The sequence below is a fragment of the Podarcis cretensis genome (assembly GCF_951804945.1).
Source record: "Podarcis cretensis genome assembly, chromosome: 3".
Classification (NCBI taxonomy): Eukaryota; Metazoa; Chordata; class Lepidosauria; order Squamata; family Lacertidae; genus Podarcis; species Podarcis cretensis.
The window spans coordinates 33,045,830-33,053,711 of NC_137172.1; the positions used below are offsets into that span (position 1 = coordinate 33,045,830).

General features: G+C 45.8%; 1 long non-coding RNA gene across 1 annotated transcript; it reads left to right on the top strand.

Moving 5' to 3' along the window:
- The first annotated feature begins 337 nt into the window (after positions 1 to 337).
- On the top strand, positions 338 to 1,928 carry LOC307212283. Its single transcript, XR_013836937.1, has 2 exons — positions 338 to 420; positions 1,752 to 1,928. It is a non-coding gene; the product is annotated as an uncharacterized lncRNA (long non-coding RNA).
- Positions 1,929 to 7,882: the final 5,954 nt, after the last annotated feature.

Sequence of the window (7,882 nt, forward strand, 5' to 3'; positions counted from 1 at the left end):
TGTGAGTATTCATCTAGGCTAGGTGAATGGAATGTATGGCCTATCTTTAGATTCAACTTTTAACCTATCTCAAGTGCTTTATATTCCTTGTACCTGAGTTATTCCTGTCTTAAATTCCCCAGTGTGATATAATCAATTATAAACTCTATGAGCATGAAGAATGGGTGACTGTTGGAATGAATGCTGATTCTGCCTAAACTGTTGAAAATAGAGCTGTGGATGTATTTTTTTCAAATAAGAACTGTGCCTTTTACATCATCATCATCATCATCATCATCATCATTAAGTAGCAGAGTAACATTAGGTAAGAGCAACCTTCCTTGCAAGTTGTAGGTTAACAGACATGCCAGAAGAGGTGTGATTGGCTGAAATGGCACATTCCAAGGCTGCTGTCTCCCCTGAAAGGACAGTAGCATTCTGGTAAGATCCCTGCAAATAGGTAAGATCCCTTGCAATCTTGTCACATGCCAGGGAACATTAGACGAAAAAGAGGAAGCCTTGCCCTTCTGAGTGAAACTTTGGACATTTCAGGACAATAGTGACTTTGGAAAAGAATGGGAACCTTTTACAACTTATTTGCAGAAACAAAAAACAACAACCATGGACTCGTTGGCAGGATTTAAATAAACATTTACAACTTTATTTACAGAGAAAAAGAAATATAACAGGTGATAACATAGTATTATGTACAAACAGCAGAATGTAACATTTGATGTAATAAACCAGAAATGGTAGTTGGGGAAAGTCACATGGAGGGGGGAAATTGGAAAATGAATGTTAAGTAATGACATTGGATATTTGTTATGAGAAAAGAAAATCAATAAAAATTATTTTATTAAAAAAAGAAACTTTGGATATTTCAGCTTTAATTAAAACAAGGTAGGCTGTGTGGGAGTCTGCTTAATTGCAAGCCAATCTGGGATGGAAACCCCAAGCAAGAGTGATACTCAGAGAAGCACAGAGGCACTCAAAAGAGCTGCCAAACACGCAGTGTGTGCCACTCATGATCCACCAGGACTCTGTGAGCTGCTAAGGTTCCTGATGGGGCTGGCAGGCTTGCCAGATCCCCCATGAATCATCAAGCAAGTGCTGAGCAGTTGCTTGGGGAAGAGAGTAATTCATGGGAAGCCTGTCTCTTGTTGATGACAAGCTGTGCTCTTGCTGTTCCTAAGGGCAAGCACTGCCTCGCTCAAGACACTGGGGATTTGGCAAATTCTGTAGCAAGAGAAAAGGCAGAACAGTAAGGGGCAGTGAAGATACAATTGTCCCGGAGTTCAGAGAATCTCTTAAACAATTAAGCTGTTTCTTGTTTTGGAACAGGACATAAAACTGGCTCCAGATTCATGTGGACCTCAAGGAAAGAAACTGTTGGTAGGGACAACCAGTCTGCTTTTGCAGGTTATTTAATTCATGTCTATTTTAACCCATTTCTAGGTTGATCTGCCATTAAGAAAAAAGTTCACACACAAAATCACAATAGCCTTGAATGCATTCTTCATAAAATAGGCGTTTTTGTATGCATTCTATCATAACACACACACACACACACACACACACATTTTAACCTCAAATACAGATTTCAACATGTATTTTACTACTTTGTGGAACTGAGAGTTGTATCACAGAATCCAAAGAAGTATAAAAAAATCAAAGAACAACTGTTTAGTCTACAAAGAGTGAATCAGGTTGTTTCACTTAAAAATGAGGAGAAAACCCTGTAGCTAACAATAGTTCTACCTCTTTGTCCCTAGATATGTGAGAAAATAAGACTGCCTCTGAGAATGTGCAAAATGCCTTCCCTACTGTGGTGTAACCACAACTGGCCTCAAAACATCTAAGAATGGATGAGGGAAGATATTTCCAGGGACAAGGCTGGTACTTCCAGACAGCACTTGAAATTTCTTATTAAACTGATACTTGTAGACCAAGCTAAATGTTAAGTTGTGGGTGAACATAGCAGACGACACAGCGATTTCTCCAGAGCAGCTCTCCAGAGCAGTGTGGGTGTGGGTGTGGCTGGAATGTGGTTTGTTTGGTTGTTGTTGTTGTTTTGCTTTTGTTGTTTTTAAGGGATGGCATCCAATTTCGTTGCACTTGTGCAATGTTGCACTTGTGTAATGACAATAAAGAATCTATCTATCTATCTATCTATCTATCTTTACTTGCAAGCTGGAATAGAACTGAACAGCAAACAGCTCAGCCGGCCTGCTTTTATAGGCAGCCGGCTGTTAACATTGTAGCAACAACAACCCAGAGTTTCCCGCCTAAAATAACTGACGTGGACCTGAGTGAAAACTATCTACAGACCTGAGTGAAAACTATCTACAGTATCCCCCTGCTGGCCCAGGGTGAAACTTCACTACATAACACTAAAGATTACTATTGATAATATGCATGGAAATCTCAGTCCAAGCTTGCACACTAGTAAGGAAGAGGGCAGAGACCCATGGTGCGTGCTGGCAAAACCCTGACCTCGCTACTGCATGGTGCTGGACATGACAGGTCAACTGCAGAAATAATAGTGTAAAACATTTATTTGAAAAAGCACCACATAATGGCTATGCTCCACCCTGCACAGTTGGAGACAGCTTCTGAATACCAGTTGCCACAGGAGAGAGGAGTGTTCTTGTCCTCAAATCCTGCTTGCTGGTTTCTCACAGGCATTTGGTTGGCCTCTGTGAGAGCAAGATTCTGTTGTACATTATACTCTTATTGACTGATTTTACATGTGTTGTCACCCAGCTCAGCCATCACACAATCCACCTGTAAAAATTTAAGCTTCATTTCCTATACTTTGCAGTACCAGCAGGATCAAATGTTGGACTTAGACTGAGGCAATACGAGTTCAAATCTGTACTTAGCCCAAAAACTGTGTCTGTTGCCACAATAACAGGGTTATTGTGAGGGTAAAACTGGGAGCCCCAGGTGTCACCCTGAGGCCAAGCTCCTTAGCAGAAGGGGGAAGAGAGAAATATACACAGTAATGTACTAAAAGTGGGAAATGGAACACAATGCCTCAGATGGCCAGCCATTGTTTTGGGTTTTATTTATTTATTTTATTTATGGCCTTTGAATGCTGCTCCTAGGGTTGCCAAATTCCTGACACCCGCAAAGTTGTTGAGCTTTTTAAAGGATACCTAATGATTTTAAGCTTTTTGAGCTGTTTCCATCATGTTGCCATACATCTGTGTTTTCATTTTGCCAATTTGGCAAAATTCCCCCAACGCCATTTTTACACCTGAAAACCAGGACCAGTGCGGGATTTACATATAAGCTAAACAAATTTAGCTTAGGGCCCCACTCTTTTGGGGCCCCCCAAAAAAATTAAAGGAAAAAAACCTGGATGTGCATTTCCAAAATATAAGATTAAAAAAAATGAAATAAAACCTACATACAGCAACAGTATTTTGTGTTGTGTAGGGTCCCATGAGGGATGCGGGTGGCGCTGTGGGTTAAACCACAGAGCCTAGGACTTGCCGATCAGAAGGTCGGCTGTTCGAATCCCCGCGATGGGGTGAGCTCCCGTTGCTCGGTCCCTGCTCCTGCCAACCTAGCAGTTCAAAAGCATGTCAAAGTGCAAGTAGATAAATAGGTCCAGCGGGAAGGTAAACGGCATTTCCATGCGCTGCTCTGGTTTGCCAGAAGCTGCTTAGTCATGCTGGCCACATGACCTGGAAGCTGTATGCCGGCTCCCTCAGCCAATAAAGCGAGATGAGCGCCGCATCCCCAGAGTCGGCCACGACTGGACCTAATGGTCAGGGTGGAGAGCCAGTGTGGTGTAGTGGTTAAGAGCTGTGGACTCGTAATCTGGTGAACTGGATTCACTTCCCTGCTCCTCCACATGCAGCTGCTGGGTGACCTTGGGCTGGTCACACTTCTCTGAAGTCTCTCAGCCCCACTCAACTCACAGAGTGTTTGTTGTGGCGGAGGAAGGGAAAGGAGAATGTTAGCTGCTTTGAGACTCCTTAAAGGGAGTGAAAGGCGGGATATCAAATCCAAACTCTTCTTCTCTTCTCTTCTTCTTCCCTTTACCTTTAGGCTCCTATGATGTAAGTAATGGGCCCCGCCTGCTGGCCTGCTCCCTAAAATATCACTGGTTTGGTCATTTCTGTATATAAGGTGCCTACATTCTACATGGACTAATTGCGTGGCAACATGTGCAAATGGCTTTAGTTCCATAAATTACCATATAGCATATATTCAACACAAAAACAGAGATAATTTGTTGTTGACAAAGGACAGCTGGACATATAAAGGGCCCCATTACATTCAGTAGCTTAGGGCCTCATCAAACCCGACCAGGACATGTTCCTGCTCCCGTAACACAATGTTCTCTGGGCAGCTTGCAATAGATAAGCATGAAAACAATTTAAATGCAAAATAACATATAAACCCATCAAATCCAAAGCAATATAAACACATCAAAAGCAAAACTCCACACACTCTCAAACTTAAAAAATAAACAAAGATTTGACCCACAGATAGGCATTCATTCCTCGTCCCCAGCTGCTGGGCGCCTCATTGTAGCCAGATGGTTACTCTGGATAAGGAACACAGGAAGTGGCCTTACCCCAGGTGTGGTGTGGCTGGGGAGGTAGGGGAAGAAGGGTGTGTGGAATGGGAAGAGTCTGCATTTGAATCCCCAGACCTGAGATTCTGCTCCCTGCCCCCCCCCCCCCACTGCATTAGTGGAAGGACATATCAGTGATAACCTATCACCCTCTAGTATTTGAACATGTTAATTTCCCAAACAAGGGGTATGCGGGAAGGGATCTATAAGTCCTAATTTCATCGATGATATATAATTTGTCCTCTTCCTCCTTGGAGCGGATTGTTGCAGTCGACAACACTAATGCGAATGTGTCTCTTGTTCAATAGAAGGATTCCTTTTGAATAGCAAGTAGGCTATTCTTCCTTCGTGTTGACCTTGTTTTTGGAATACTGATAAGGTCTGGCATGTTTCTAAGCTCCTCCCATTCATTTCAGGATTCATTTCTCCCGTTTTGCTTGGGCTTCATATATGCTATTACTTTAAAGCGCATTCAAAGCATCTTCTGCCCTCCACCTGAGTTCTGGGCACTGTCATTTGTTAAGGGTTGATGTGAATTGTAACTATGTGAGCGGTCAACTACAGTGTCCAGAATTCTTTGAAATGTACTTTGAACGTGCCATAAAATTACAGTTGAATACACAGCCGTCGTCTGTAGCTACTGTATGTCAGCAGAATCTGAAAGGGCTTTATTATGTTTCCCTTTCCTTGACATCTACACATGTGCATTGTTCTTCATGGCATTTATTTCTTGCTTTGTCCTTCCTGTAGTCCAGAGCTCTGAGCCTTGCTCCAGTGCAAACATTTAAGGACTGGGATTTATTTTTGAACAAATAAAGCCTCCCTTTTTGACCAGCTTCACATTTACACCAATGGGGTCTCGACTGGCAATGGCTGATCAGGAAAGTGAGTTTCAGGTCATGGCAGATAGCTCAATAAAAATGTTGACTCAGGGTGTCACAGCTGCAAAAAGGGCAAGGTCTGTGTTAGGGGAAGAGATTGAAAATAATACGGCCAATGTCATAACGATTTTATACATACCTATGGTCTGGCCACAGTTGGTATACTGTACACAACTCTGGTCTCTGCATCTCAAAAATGATAGCGTTACAGCTGGGAGATGCCTAAAAGGGCCTCCAAAATAATGCAGGGACTGGAGCATTTCCCCTTTGGATAATGCACAATGTTTTAGTTTGGAATAAAAGGTGTGTAAATTGGGACACGAAAGAAGTTTATAAAATGTGTGATTTTGAGAAACTGGACAGAGCTGTGGTTCTCCCTCCCTCCCTCCCTCCCTCCCTCCCTCCCTCCCTCCCTCTCATAACAGTGTTGTTGTTGTTTAGTCGTTTAGTCGTGTCCGACTCTTCGTGACCCCATGGACCAGAGCACGCCAGGCACTCCTGTCTTCCACTGCCTCCCACAGTTTGGTCAAACTCATGCTGGTAGCTTCGAGAACACTATCCAACCATCTCGTCCTCTGTCGTCCCATTCTCCTTGTGCCCTCCATCTTTCCCAACATCAGGGTCTTTTCCAGGGAGTCTTCTCTTCTCATGAGGTGGCCAAAGTATTGGAGCCTCAGCTTCACGATCTGTCCTTCCAGTGAGCACTCAGGGCTGATTTCCTTCAGAATGGTTCCTTCAGAATAGTTTGATCTTCTTGCAGTCCATGGGACTTTCATAACAGTAGAACCTTCTTTTTATGACAATAGGCATGGGGTGTGAAATATACTCAGAGTCGCAAAGTGATTTCATGCTCTTTATTCAGCTCATAGTGGTGAGGAGGAATGAATGAAAGTCCCCTCAAGGTATCTGCTTTATATACATTATTTACACAATGGGCTGAACATGATTGGCTAATTCCGGAATTCTACTGTAAGCCAATCAGGTTGTGGATTCACTTCTATCTGGAGCATGATTGGGTAGTTCCTGCCAACCAATCATACTGCTGCATTGTTCTAGGACCAATCAGACTGCTGCATTCTGAATCCTATTGTTCTAGGACCAATCAGGCTGCTGCCTTTTGGATCCTATTGTTCTAGGGCCAATCAGACTGCTGCAGTTTGGATCCTATTCAACCCAGTACATAACACCCCTCCCCTCTAAGTTCCAGTCCTGCCCGGGAGGTCGCATTCATAGTCCTCAAGGTACGCTGGCGGCCTACGTGTGCGTTGCGGCCTGGGGTGTTCCCTGGTCCGGGGTTCAGGTTCTGGCTCGTGTTCCAAGGATGCTGGCTGTGATGGGGCTGTTTGGTCTGGCGCAACCGGCTCACTCAGTCGTGGTTCTGGTTCCGGTGTCCTTTCGGCCTCGCAGGTCCTCTCTGTATTTACTGATTCTGCCTCTCCTGCTGGCCCCTCGTGCTCTATGGGCCTCACTGCCCCTCTGTTCCCTTGGGACTCCTCTGCCCTTTCCTCCTCCTGGTTTTCTCCTGGGAATCGTCGCCGTATCTGGTCGCAGTGGCGGCGCCAGCATTGCCCCCCATCCGTTAGCACCTCATACGACACGGGGCCAGTGACCCTGGTGACTGTGGCGGGTACCCATGCTGGGCCTGCCCCAAAATTCTTTGCGTACACTGGGTCCTGAGCCTCGAAGGTCCGGGGGTTCTTGCCTTCCCCCACCACTGCCTCATCCTGAGCTCTATCGGGGTGAAGGCGGTCCAATCTGATTGCAAGGCGCCGACCCATTAGTAGTTCAGCGGGGCTCCGGCCAGTCGTTGAGCTGGGGGTGCTGTGCTGTGCTAGAAGGAATGTGGCAAGGCGGTACTCCCAATCCCCTTGTGTCATACGGCGAAGGGTGTCCTTGGTGGTCCGCACCATGCGTTCTGCTTGGCCATTGGTGGCAGGGTGGAATGGCGCCGAACGGATGTGGCGGATGGCGTTCTGCGTTGTGAAGGTTTGGAATTCTCCTGACGTAAATGCAGTCCCGTTGTCTGAGACGAGAGTGTCAGGGAGCCCGTGGGTTGCAAACAGCCTGCGTAGTACCCGGATGGCTGCGGACGTAGAAGTGGACGGTACCAGTGCGACTTCCAGCCATTTGGTGTAGGAGTCCACCACTATGAAGAATGTTTTCCCCTGAAAGGGGCCAGCGAAGTCCACATGCAGGCGTGACCATGGTGCTCGGGCGGACTCCCAGGACTGGACTGGGGCCCTTGGGGGATCTGGGCGGGATTCTTGGCAGGCCTGGCAGTGTTTGACCCAGGCCTCTATCTCTCCGTCGATCCCCGGCCACCACACATAACTCCTGGCAAGGGCCTTCATTCTTACTACCCCTGGGTGTGTCTCGTGTAGGGCTGTGAGGACCCTTTTGCGGAGGGGCTGGGGAACAACGACCCTGCTTC